Genomic DNA, 14,880 nt, shown 5'->3' with positions numbered 1-14,880 from the left:
AATACGTATACCCCACAGCATGTGCAGATAGTAATGGTATAGAGTTCAATCATATGCACCAGTCTGATAGAAGGCAGGACACGATAAATTTTAGCAGCAGTGATAGTATTTCATGATTAGCAGCAATAGTTCCATATAATGTCCCCAAACCATACAGTAATTCAGGACAATAAAAAAATCACCATAGCAGGATAAAATATTCTGAACTTAGCAACAATGATAGTGCATTCTGTTTAGCAGCAGCAGTTCATTAAAAAGTATCCGTTTATCCAGAAAGTGCAACACGTGTTTAGAAGAAAACTTCTTTTTCAATATTGCTAGTAAGCACTAGTGAAATAGTGCAGTGATGTGCAAACAGCAAAAGCCGACATTGAGCATGTCACAACAGAGATCTGACCGAATTTAAGCAAGGGGAGCCTTGACTGGAGATACCAAAATTAATTAGTAGATCCGCAAATACATACAAAGTGTGGTCCGGCTCTCCCTTAGATTATCTCAGCGCCGGGTGCCCAAACGAGGAGACAGCAACAGCAGAAAGTGGAGGGTACGGCACTCCAGGCGACTTGAAAAAACACTCTTAAGCCAGTATGAAGTAAAGACAACGTTTCAGGGCTTTTATTCTTGCCCTTTCGTCAGGTCAACATATAAACAAATGATTTAAACATACCTTTATAGAAGTCATGTATCCCCCAGTGAATCGCGTCTTCCGGAAGGCGGATCACCCGCCCGCCCCGGCCGGCGCTCTGACGATGACGAGCCTCTCAGCTCCGTCATCAGTGTGCTCCCCATCACCATAGCAACGCGATACAATCTATTGAAACAGAATCAGCAGCTAAACAGAGATTGTAATGTAACATCCATAAACCAGATTAAGCTAGCTTTGATTGCTAATCAAACACAGTAATAAAACCATGATAACCACATAAATACTGATATGCTACAATCCTGGCAATAAATAAATCATATTAGGATTAACAAAACCAATTAGGTCCTACCAATTGTAGCTTTAATGTTTACGAGTTTTGTTAATTCATTGGTAGATACACTAATAATACTGCTAAAAAAGAATTATAGATTTTTGAGAGCAGAAAAAAATTTTCAGAGCAGAAAATTTTTTTCAAAACCAATTTTTATATATATCCTAAAAGAAACAACTGAGACCAATATGGTCATTAAGCCCTCGTGGATGTACCGTGTCCAGTCTATGAATCCATTGGGATTCAAGCTGCAACAAACGCCTACCCCGGTCACCTCCCCTAGGTAGCGGTTGCACCTGATCTATCATTCTGTAGCGGAGTGACACCAGGGGGTGGCGTGCCTGGCAGAAATGCCTGGCCACTGGTTGCTCACTGTCCCCTTTCTGAATGGCAGCCTTAATTGCTGACCTGTGGGCTGCCATACGTTCCTTGAACATACGCTCGGTCTTACCAACGTATGACAGCCCACAGGGGCACACAAGTTGGTACACCACAAATTTTGATGAGCAAGTAAAATGGTGTTTAATGTAAAATGTACGGCCAGAATGTGGATGCTGGAAGGTCTCCCCTGCAATCAAAAACTGACAGGTAATGCAGGTGCATCGAAAGCAACCCTTCTTTAGGCCATATCTTGCTTCAGGTCTGGACGTTATGTCTGTACGAACCAGAATATCTCTGAGGTTTTTTCCCCGTTTATAACATGCCATTAATTTAGTATCATTCAATTTCAATTCTGGATCACTTTGGACAATATGCCAGAGGTTTTTTGATATTTGATTAATTCCCTTACTTGCGGCATTATATTGGCCTACCCAAGGGATAATAGGACCTGATTGAGATGTTCCTGATTGTTTACCTAATAATTCTGCTCTATCCAAACTAAGGGCCCTAGTTTTTGCTTGTTCCAAAGAGTTGATATTGTACCCTCGCTCAATGAATTTTAACATCATCTGGTTCATCTGGGTCTCTGCCAAATTCGAGTCAGACGTAATACGTCTCACTCGTACAAACTGTGAGTATGGTAAACCAAGTTTAAGGGGTATTGGATGAAAACTAGAAAAATGTAAAAGGTTGTTTCGATCTGTTGGTTTAGAGAATATAGAAGTTTGAACATAACCTGCCTCCAGAGTGATGTTGACATCCAAGTAGTTAATACTACTACCCTCAATGGTATATGTCAGCTTAACTGGGTGATCTTGTTGATTATGTAACTCAATGATATTAATTAGATCCTGTCGGGGTCCCTTCCAAAAGAGAAGCAAGTCGTCGATGTAACGACAGTAGAATACAATTCTGTTAGAGATATCTGGGCTATCAAAAATCTATAAGAGAGATTTGATTAAATTTAAAACTCAAAAGAGGGCTAAAGTAGATCAAGACTATGAAAATCATAGTGTATACAGATGGTCTGATACATCAAATAGACGTGAGTTTAAACGCCCTTTCTTCAGACGACGTCCACAGAGACAACGTGATTTGGAATCTTCTAACGAGTTCACTTCTACTGGGAGTGAATCTGAAAATAAAAACACGGCCAGTACCAGTACTCACCCTTTAGGGGTGGATTCCAGGATAAAGGACCCAGGACGAGGCGCCGGCGGGCGTTCACTAGGAGAGGACAGCAATGCCACAGGCAGAAGAAGAGTGGGCAGACCGCCCAAGAACAAACCACAGTGATAGTTAATCTGTCTGACTATGAGCTGTCCACTACGGAACACAAAGTTTTATCTAAGGGACTTTCATTTGTACCGACAGGCCACTGGGATTCTTTGCAGTGGCAAGTTGAAAAATCAAAATTACATAGATCCTTGAAGCTCAGGGAGTACTTTGCAAAGACGGTTCCAAAATCTGAACCAACCAATCTTGAGATCCCAGCAAAAGTACAGAAAATATTACCAAAATCCACATTCGATCCATTATCATCTAATGCATCAGTCCGCACTTTTATGCGCTTACTGGACAAACAGACAGAGGAATTTTTGGAAAACATTCCCACTGTCCGCAATAACCTGACAAAATTGGAAACTCAAGCCTTAAAACATCTGGCAGCACAACCAAATATTATCTTTAGACCGGCCGACAAGGGGGGAGCACTGGTGATCCAAAATCTGGAACAATACAAAGTGGAAATTGAACGACAACTGGCAGACCAAGTCACGTACAAAAAGCTGTCTCAGGATCCGACAGTTAGATATAAGAAGGAACTTATCACTGTGTTGGACGATGGAGTACGAGAGGGCATCATCTCAAGTAAAATACGTGAAGCACTTGTTCCAAACCATCCGGTAATGCCCGTATTGTATACCATACCGAAGATCCACAAATCTATGATTGACCCCCCCGGACGCCCTATAATTTCAGCAAGACAGTCATTATTTCAACCTGCAGCACTTTTTTTGGACTCTTTTTTTCAACCATGTATTCAGATACATGACCGTTTCCTTTTGGACACCACTTCATTACTTAGAAAATTACAACAACTACCTAAATTAGATGATGATGTTTCACTTTGCTGTATTGATGTACAGAGCTTATACACAGTTATACCGCATAATATGGGGATAGAAGCGGTGGAACGTTTTTTGCGGGGTCATCCTGAGTTCAAGGGTCCTAATGTGCAGTTCTGCATACAGTTGCTTAATATGATATTGAAAAAAAAATTTTTCTTACATGATGGAGCTATCTATTTGCAGTGCACGGGGTGTGCTATGGGGTCCTCAGTGGCCCCTGCATACTCTAATATCTTTATGTTTGAAGTAGAACAAAAATTTTTTTTTGATAGCCCAGATATCTCTAACAGAATTGTATTCTACTGTCGTTACATCGACGACTTGCTTCTCTTTTGGAAGGGACCCCGACAGGATCTAATTAATATCATTGAGTTACATAATCAACAAGATCACCCAGTTAAGCTGACATATACCATTGAGGGTAGTAGTATTAACTACTTGGATGTCAACATCACTCTGGAGGCAGGTTATGTTCAAACTTCTATATTCTCTAAACCAACAGATCGAAACAACCTTTTACATTTTTCTAGTTTTCATCCAATACCCCTTAAACTTGGTTTACCATACTCACAGTTTGTACGAGTGAGACGTATTACGTCTGACTCGAATTTGGCAGAGACCCAGATGAACCAGATGATGTTAAAATTCATTGAGCGAGGGTACAATATCAACTCTTTGGAACAAGCAAAAACTAGGGCCCTTAGTTTGGATAGAGCAGAATTATTAGGTAAACAATCAGGAACATCTCAATCAGGTCCTATTATCCCTTGGGTAGGCCAATATAATGCCGCAAGTAAGGGAATTAATCAAATATCAAAAAACCTCTGGCATATTGTCCAAAGTGATCCAGAATTGAAATTGAATGATACTAAATTAATGGCATGTTATAAACGGGGAAAAAACCTCAGAGATATTCTGGTTCGTACAGACATAACGTCCAGACCTGAAGCAAGATATGGCCTAAAGAAGGGTTGCTTTCGATGCACCTGCATTACCTGTCAGTTTTTGATTGCAGGGGAGACCTTCCAGCATCCACATTCTGGCCGTACATTTTACATTAAACACCATTTTACTTGCTCATCAAAATTTGTGGTGTACCAACTTGTGTGCCCCTGTGGGCTGTCATACGTTGGTAAGACCGAGCGTATGTTCAAGGAACGTATGGCAGCCCACAGGTCAGCAATTAAGGCTGCCATTCAGAAAGGGGACAGTGAGCAACCAGTGGCCAGGCATTTCTGCCAGGCACGCCACCCCCTGGTGTCACTCCGCTACAGAATGATAGATCAGGTGCAACCGCTACCTAGGGGAGGTGACCGGGGTAGGCGTTTGTTGCAGCTTGAATCCCAATGGATTCATAGACTGGACACGGTACATCCACGAGGGCTTAATGACCATATTGGTCTCAGTTGTTTCTTTTAGGATATATATAAAAATTGGTTTTGAAAAAAATTTTCTGCTCTGAAAATTTTTTTCTGCTCTCAAAAATCTATAATTCTTTTTTAGCAGTATTATTAGTGTATCTACCAATGAATTAACAAAACTCGTAAACATTAAAGCTACAATTGGTAGGACCTAATTGGTTTTGTTCATCCTAATATGATTTATTTATTGCCAGGATTGTAGCATATCAGTATTTATGTGGTTATCATGGTTTTATTACTGTGTTTGATTAGCAATCAAAGCTAGCTTAATCTGGTTTATGGATGTTACATTACAATCTCTGTTTAGCTGCTGATTCTGTTTCAATAGATTGTATCGCGTTGCTATGGTGATGGGGAGCACACTGATGACGGAGCTGAGAGGCTCGTCATCGTCAGAGCGCCGGCCGGGGCGGGCGGGTGATCCGCCTTCCGGAAGACGCGATTCACTGGGGGATACATGACTTCTATAAAGGTATGTTTAAATCATTTGTTTATATGTTGACCTGACGAAAGGGCAAGAATAAAAGCCCTGAAACGTTGTCTTTACTTCATACTGGCTTAAGAGTGTTTTTTCAAGTCGCCTGGAGTGCCGTACCCTCCACTTTCTGCTGTTGCTGTCTCCTCGTTTGGGCACCCGGCGCTGAGATAATCTAAGGGAGAGCCGGACCACACTTTGTATGTATTTGCGGATCTACTAATTAATTTTGGTATCTCCAGTCAAGGCTCCCCTTGCTTAAATTCGGTCAGATCTCTGTTGTGACATGCTCAATGTCGGCTTTTGCTGTTTGCACATCACTGCACTATTTCACTAGTGCTTACTAGCAATATTGAAAAAGAAGTTTTCTTCTAAACACGTGTTGCACTTTCTGGATAAACGGATACTTTTTAATGAACTGCTGCTGCTAAACAGAATGCACTATCATTGTTGCTAAGTTCAGAATATTTTATCCTGCTATGGTGATTTTTTTATTGTCCTGAATTACTGTATGGTTTGGGGACATTATATGGAACTATTGCTGCTAATCATGAAATACTATCACTGCTGCTAAAATTTATCGTGTCCTGCCTTCTATCAGACTGGTGCATATGATTGAACTCTATACCATTACTATCTGCACATGCTGTGGGGTATACGTATTAATTAACCAGATCTAAGAGGATTTAAGGTGTTTTAAGTGCAGTATCGTCACTATACGAGTATAAGCATGCCATACTGTTAGATAAAATCTTTTTATACAAGGCTATATTACAAAGTGTTCTTAAAGTCTAGCATGAAGGACTGCATTTTTGGCTATAAGTCACACGCTGCTTTGTAATACAGATGACTGACTCTACCAGTAACTATTTTTTGTCTGCTTTGGTGATTCTGGACACATAGAGATTGTCTCAGAGTGAAACCGTATATTGGCTATATATTTTATCAACTTTATTGCTAGTATTTGAAACATCTTTACTGATATGGCTGAATCAGCAATTACGCAAGATCCAAGTGGTTTTTCATTTAACCAATATGTGATTGGGGAATCACACAGCTACTCAGAAGCTGAGGCAGAAGATATCCTCTATACAGGGGTCCTTCGGGATCAGATTGAGTCCACTTCTACAGCAGATACTTATCATGAATTACTGCGCCTTAAGAAGAAGGAAATTGATTATCTGTACCACTGTATTTCACTATCTGAGTATTACCGAGCTAAAAAAATTCCCAGAGGACTACGTGTCCGGAATTCACCTACCATTGGGCGTAACGATCCCAATTTTTGCAAAAAATGGGTAGGAATACTCAACAAATGCTCGATGGATCTTATGTTGCTCATTATTGAGCAGTCCACAAAAGAGATGAATAATCTAAAAGAAAAAATTGCTGTATTAGAAACAGCCCAGAAAGCCATCCTGGAGGCTGACAGCACAGTCAACTGGTATGAGAAACTGAATGGACAAATTCAAATCTATAAGAGAGATTTGATTAAATTTAAAACTCAAAAGAGGGCTAAAGTAGATCAAGACTATGAAAATCATAGTGTATACAGATGGTCTGATACATCAAATAGACGTGAGTTTAAACGCCCTTTCTTCAGACGACGTCCACAGAGACAACGTGATTTGGAATCTTCTAACGAGTTCACTTCTACTGGGAGTGAATCTGAAAATAAAAACACGGCCAGTACCAGTACTCACCCTTTAGGGGTGGATTCCAGGATAAAGGACCCAGGACGAGGCGCCGGCGGGCGTTCACTAGGAGAGGACAGCAATGCCACAGGCAGAAGAAGAGTGGGCAGACCGCCCAAGAACAAACCACAGTGATAGTTAATCTGTCTGACTATGAGCTGTCCACTACGGAACACAAAGTTTTATCTAAGGGACTTTCATTTGTACCGACAGGCCACTGGGATTCTTTGCAGTGGCAAGTTGAAAAATCAAAATTACATAGATCCTTGAAGCTCAGGGAGTACTTTGCAAAGACGGTTCCAAAATCTGAACCAACCAATCTTGAGATCCCAGCAAAAGTACAGAAAATATTACCAAAATCCACATTCGATCCATTATCATCTAATGCATCAGTCCGCACTTTTATGCGCTTACTGGACAAACAGACAGAGGAATTTTTGGAAAACATTCCCACTGTCCGCAATAACCTGACAAAATTGGAAACTCAAGCCTTAAAACATCTGGCAGCACAACCAAATATTATCTTTAGACCGGCCGACAAGGGGGGAGCACTGGTGATCCAAAATCTGGAACAATACAAAGTGGAAATTGAACGACAACTGGCAGACCAAGTCACGTACAAAAAGCTGTCTCAGGATCCGACAGTTAGATATAAGAAGGAACTTATCACTGTGTTGGACGATGGAGTACGAGAGGGCATCATCTCAAGTAAAATACGTGAAGCACTTGTTCCAAACCATCCGGTAATGCCCGTATTGTATACCATACCGAAGATCCACAAATCTATGATTGACCCCCCCGGACGCCCTATAATTTCAGCAAGACAGTCATTATTTCAACCTGCAGCACTTTTTTTGGACTCTTTTTTTCAACCATGTATTCAGATACATGACCGTTTCCTTTTGGACACCACTTCATTACTTAGAAAATTACAACAACTACCTAAATTAGATGATGATGTTTCACTTTGCTGTATTGATGTACAGAGCTTATACACAGTTATACCGCATAATATGGGGATAGAAGCGGTGGAACGTTTTTTGCGGGGTCATCCTGAGTTCAAGGGTCCTAATGTGCAGTTCTGCATACAGTTGCTTAATATGATATTGAAAAAAAAAATTTTCTTACATGATGGAGCTATCTATTTGCAGTGCACGGGGTGTGCTATGGGGTCCTCAGTGGCCCCTGCATACTCTAATATCTTTATGTTTGAAGTAGAACAAAAAATTTTTTTTGATAGCCCAGATATCTCTAACAGAATTGTATTCTACTGTCGTTACATCGACGACTTGCTTCTCTTTTGGAAGGGACCCCGACAGGATCTAATTAATATCATTGAGTTACATAATCAACAAGATCACCCAGTTAAGCTGACATATACCATTGAGGGTAGTAGTATTAACTACTTGGATGTCAACATCACTCTGGAGGCAGGTTATGTTCAAACTTCTATATTCTCTAAACCAACAGATCGAAACAACCTTTTACATTTTTCTAGTTTTCATCCAATACCCCTTAAACTTGGTTTACCATACTCACAGTTTGTACGAGTGAGACGTATTACGTCTGACTCGAATTTGGCAGAGACCCAGATGAACCAGATGATGTTAAAATTCATTGAGCGAGGGTACAATATCAACTCTTTGGAACAAGCAAAAACTAGGGCCCTTAGTTTGGATAGAGCAGAATTATTAGGTAAACAATCAGGAACATCTCAATCAGGTCCTATTATCCCTTGGGTAGGCCAATATAATGCCGCAAGTAAGGGAATTAATCAAATATCAAAAAACCTCTGGCATATTGTCCAAAGTGATCCAGAATTGAAATTGAATGATACTAAATTAATGGCATGTTATAAACGGGGAAAAAACCTCAGAGATATTCTGGTTCGTACAGACATAACGTCCAGACCTGAAGCAAGATATGGCCTAAAGAAGGGTTGCTTTCGATGCACCTGCATTACCTGTCAGTTTTTGATTGCAGGGGAGACCTTCCAGCATCCACATTCTGGCCGTACATTTTACATTAAACACCATTTTACTTGCTCATCAAAATTTGTGGTGTACCAACTTGTGTGCCCCTGTGGGCTGTCATACGTTGGTAAGACCGAGCGTATGTTCAAGGAACGTATGGCAGCCCACAGGTCAGCAATTAAGGCTGCCATTCAGAAAGGGGACAGTGAGCAACCAGTGGCCAGGCATTTCTGCCAGGCACGCCACCCCCTGGTGTCACTCCGCTACAGAATGATAGATCAGGTGCAACCGCTACCTAGGGGAGGTGACCGGGGTAGGCGTTTGTTGCAGCTTGAATCCCAATGGATTCATAGACTGGACACGGTACATCCACGAGGGCTTAATGACCATATTGGTCTCAGTTGTTTCTTTTAGGATATATATAAAAATTGGTTTTGAAAAATTTTTTCTGCTCTGAAAATTTTTTTCTGCTCTCAAAAATCTATAATTCTTTTTTAGCAGTATTATTAGTGTATCTACCAATGAATTAACAAAACTCGTAAACATTAAAGCTACAATTGGTAGGACCTAATTGGTTTTGTTAATCCTAATATGATTTATTTATTGCCAGGATTGTAGCATATCAGTATTTATGTGGTTATCATGGTTTTATTACTGTGTTTGATTAGCAATCAAAGCTAGCTTAATCTGGTTTATGGATGTTACATTACAATCTCTGTTTAGCTGCTGATTCTGTTTCAATAGATTGTATCGCGTTGCTATGGTGATGGGGAGCACACTGATGACGGAGCTGAGAGGCTCGTCATCGTCAGAGCGCCGGCCGGGGCGGGCGGGTGATCCGCCTTCCGGAAGACGCGATTCACTGGGGGATACATGACTTCTATAAAGGTATGTTTAAATCATTTGTTTATATGTTGACCTGACGAAAGGGCAAGAATAAAAGCCCTGAAACGTTGTCTTTACTTCATACTGGCTTAAGAGTGTTTTTTCAAGTCGCCTGGAGTGCCGTACCCTCCACTTTCTGCTATATATATATATATATATATATATATATCTATATCTATAGAAACTTTCTTCACAGTAGGAATTTATATATTAGATACACCTCATTACTTGAGGAACTTCTATTCAACATATATAGAGAACCAGAAGTACCAAAAAGTTTACTCGTAGATGTAATAAATATTAGTAAATCTATATATAATAAATGTAACTTTTCTGTGGTGACTCCCACCTGTTGTGTCTGTGTTCCCTGTCTAAAAAAGTGTCTTCCCTAGTGTTCTTTCTCTCTCTGTAGGAATCTGTATTCAATGGTTCCATTTTGTCCGGATAGTAACCGGAAGTATTCCTATACACTGTATTCCTTTTTTCTTGCTCACATCTGTTTGGTGATCTAGCCGGGGAGTCTACATGTCTTAATGCTTCAAATCTATTACTGTGCTCAAATGTTTCTCATCTAGCATATTGTGTATGATGGGAGTTCTTATCCTTCTCCTTCTGTTGGTTGTTTCTAGGGGTACACACCCGCTTGTGATGGGACAGAGGGACTTCCCCTATCAGCTCGTACACGGTTGGGTGGCCAATTAGGCTTACCCCTCTTGGCGCGTAATCGCCTGCTTTCTGGGGGATACTCCAGTGGCTGTGTGGGCACCAGTATTACTTGGTGGGCGCCACTTTCTCACTCTTCCTAGCGCCTTTTTTAATGGTCCTACTAATTATGTAATATTTCTATCTGTTAATGTTAGAATGTCCCCAGTTGGAATAGGATTAATACATATACGGTTTTTGTATATGGGGTCACCTAGCAACAAGAGACTACCTATTACGTATCACTACCCTATTGGCTAAGCCCTCTCTGCTCCGCTCACGTGACCCAGATGGATCACGTGAGTGCGTTCCATGGAGTCCTCCATGCGGGCTACGGCTCGTTGTGAGATGGATTGTTTCTCCACACCATCACACTTTAGAGCGGATCACCATTGTGCCATTTTCCACCTGGCACATTGGGACACCGTGATCTGCCCGGAGGCGAACTGGAAACTCAGGTGGCAGAATGGGGAGTTAATCACTTGCTACAGGTGAGTGAATGTTCATTCGATCATGTGATTGACATGACCTATGACCACATATGCTCTCCGGCTTGTATGAACAACAAAAATATAAATAAAATATACCTTTATTATTATTATTATTATTATTAATGTAGGTTTGCCCCCTGAGTGATTTTAAGTGTATATTTATTATATATAGAAGTCTATTATATTGTTTTTGTGGATGGATAATTTAATTGATTATACCACACCTGACGGGCATCAGGTTGTTAAGGGGGGGTTTAAATAGATCCCTTATGAAGCTAGGTGACCGTGCCTAGGGAAACGCATTAAGTGTTACAAGCTGCCACTACATTGTTCCACTTGAATGCGGATCCAGATATGGATGATTAATTGAATTTCCTTGCCATTGGAACATTTCCTTGTGGGACTCTGTCACTTTACAGCTCTTGATTGGAAGGACCAAGTTACTGCCACTTTATACAGCTTGCCTGCTGAGACTATCTAACTACTTGGAGACTCCATCACCATGGGTAAAACCAGCTGTATTTAATGAGATTCCCCAGGGAACTTTTGCCATCTAGTCCGGGATCCAATGTGGACAATATCTAAGCAGCTAAATCTAACTTTTACTTCTCAGTAATATTTATGCCTGATTTACATGATTTTATAGAAAGATGTATTAGTGGTATACATATTTTATATTAAATTTATATCTATATTTTTATCCATCCACAATTATTGGAGAAACACTGTTAGGGTCAGTTATTTCATTCAAAATAGTTATTGGAAGATCTTTACGAAATAAAATGGCTACTCTCCTATTTTTCCTATGGAATGGGGCAGATATACATGAGCCAATCCAGGCAGCCTTCAGTGTTTTATTTTCACTCGTTACCCAGTGGGTCTCCTGTAGGAACACCACGTCTGGATGTAGGCATTTCAGGTGCACATGATAACATAAATTTGCATAAAACAAGAGACAAATTTGAATATCCATAATGACTCATAACTCCATTTTCAAATATTTTCCAACCAACCATAACAATGGTAGGCACCTTCTAGGCCTAGTGGTGCGCACACTGAACACTACTAAATATAGCAGTAAAACTGTATTATACAGGGATGCCACCCCAAAAAAAGAAAAGGAACAGAAAAAAAAATTGGTACCACCCGAGACAATTAATTCTTGGTGATGCAAAGGACAAATAATGCTAAGATAGCATTCTATCTACGTGGTGATCGCTGAGTTAGCCTATCCGTCAATAGTGGGATTTCACTACCTCTGGGTCATTGCCATTTTCAATCACTCACAGTTTCACTGGATAGAGCAAGGCAAACCTGATATTTTTGTTGTGCAGAAAAGAGCAAACCTCAGAGAATTCTTTTTTCTTTTGGGCAACTGTGGCAGTGAAATCTTGAAAACCAAGATTTTATGCCCTCCGACCACTAGGCCTCGAGCTTTACGATAAGTGAGTAAGATTTGTTCTTTAGCTCTATAATCGAGATAGCGGGCAATAACTGGGTGTGATCTCTGTGGCACCTCCTCTCTCAAGGCCCCATAGTCTGTGAGCTCTCTTAACATGGGGTGTCTAAATGCTATCTAGGATCCCCAGTGATTTGGGCAGGTCCGTACCCAGAAAAGATGTAAGGGCCGGCCCTATAATGATTTCGGGTATACTCACAAACCAGAGGTTGTTTCTGCGGGACCTGTTTTCTAGATCCTCCAGTTTGTCCTGCAATTGTTGTGTAAGTCGGCGGTGGGTGGATACCTCATCCTGACAGGAATGGATATTATCTTTTATATCTCTTACTCTAGATTCTAGTGCTGTGAGGTGAGCTACATGTGAATCAATGCGGGCCAACCCGGCATCCAGGCAGGTTTGAAGGTCATTAAATCTTTTGTCCATTAAAGGCATCATAAAATCGGCAATTTCTTGTGCCGTCAAGAATGAATGTTTGTCTCCATATGTTTCCGAAGTGTCTACGTTAGCGCTAACAGGGAAGGAGGGGCCTGATTTTTGGGTCACTTCTTTCCCCTTCCTTGCTCTGTTTGTAAGATTTGATTGTTTTGGAGGCATGTTTTTATCGAGATATTTATTCATACCCCAGGGGAATCGGAGAGGAGTAAACAATACTATAGGCTTAAAAGGGCAACAATCACCGGAGATATTGTAGTTAGAGGTAAGAAGTCTCGGGTGGTAAAATTCTGTTACGCTATTGTACTAAAAACATGGTCCTTTAGGGGAGGCATCCCAGCAAAAGCAAATGGACATAGCATTGTTTAGTCACATAACAGAGCACATAATAAGTTTTGTGAATAACGGTAAGCATACAAGGTCGTATATTGAGATTGTTGGCAATAAACTGTAGCTAACTAGATGTTGAAATAAGATTATGCATAGGAACAGGTGTGACAATACAATTTCAGGCAACGAGTAATAGGAAACAGAGGTGCAAGATGAAAACAAAAAATGGTACATATAATTGCCAAGTAGCATCGTTAAAATACTAAGTGTAGCTAAAGAACCTAGGTTGATATTTGCAATGCTGCTCACAGTGTCTATAGAACTGACACACAAATCTAGTATAGCAGAATAGGAAATGAAAATCAAACTTATAGCTCTGAGCCACTAGATGGCAGTGCTGCTTTAGGTACAGAGATGACAAAGGGGGTAATTCCAAGTTGATCGCAGCAGGATTTTTGTTAGCAATTGGGCAAAACCATGTGCACTGCAGGGGAGGCAGATATAACATGTGCAGAGAGAGATAGATTTGGGTGTGGTGAGTTCAATCTGCAATCTAAATTGCAGTGTAAAAATAAAGCAGCCAGTATTTACCCTGCACAGAAACAAAATAACCCACCCAAATCTAACTCTTTCTGCACATGTTATATCTGCCTCCCCTGCAGTGCACATGGTTTTGCCCAATTGCTATCAAAAATCCTGCTGCGATCAACTTGGAATTACCCCCAAAATACAGTTATACAGGCACCTGCAGAAGGAGTAGTGATTACTCGCAATAAACTGAAAATAAACAAACAATAGCAGGGAGCATGTAGGAGAATATGTCCCCGCAGCCTAAAATATATGACAAATGCAAAGTCCCTCTAAACAAGGCAGGATAGAATGTTTCATCCGAGGTATTGTGCAGAGTGGCTGAGCAAGGCACAATTTAATTTCTAATGAGTGCAGGATAACATCGACACTGTCCAGCGGGAGAGTTCCTATGTTTGTCCAATAGAGCAGGAGGGACAGTTTATATGTCCCAGGACCAGGAGTGATGTTAATCACCACCTATGGTAGGGAAAGAAAAGGGGGGGGGTAAGAAAAGAAGAGGGGAAAGTTTGGGTTTGGGGGGTAGGATAACATACTAGGTGGGAAGGGGAGAGATATTAGTAGGGAAGAAACAAATACCGGGTTAACAGGAGACGAGTGGTCGTTTGATGCAGGAACGGTCACCGGACAAGTATCAAGCAGATAATGGTCAAGAAGGTCTGTAAATCCTTTTCGTGTTCGCTCGGACACCAGGGGCAAGGGCTCTTCTCATCAGGGTCTGGAGACAGGTGGGTGAAAGCAGGTCACCAGTGCTGCACTCTTGGGTTACCAATCTCCACTCCTCTGGTGACCAGCGATTCTGCAGGTGATTTTACAGGGTTTCTAAGCAAGTGGGTGCGTGGCACGGTCACCAGCCCACTGTGCCTCGGCTAAGGGTAGTCCGTACAGAGGGAAAGCAGTACTATGCTGAAGTGCGGTCGCAGCAAGCGGCACCACATGGCT

This window comes from Pseudophryne corroboree, chromosome 1 (assembly GCF_028390025.1).
Source record: "Pseudophryne corroboree isolate aPseCor3 chromosome 1, aPseCor3.hap2, whole genome shotgun sequence".
NCBI classification, from domain to species: domain Eukaryota; kingdom Metazoa; phylum Chordata; class Amphibia; order Anura; family Myobatrachidae; genus Pseudophryne; species Pseudophryne corroboree.
The sequence above is the reverse complement of the archived record's forward strand: the minus strand, read 5'-3'. Positions refer to the sequence as shown.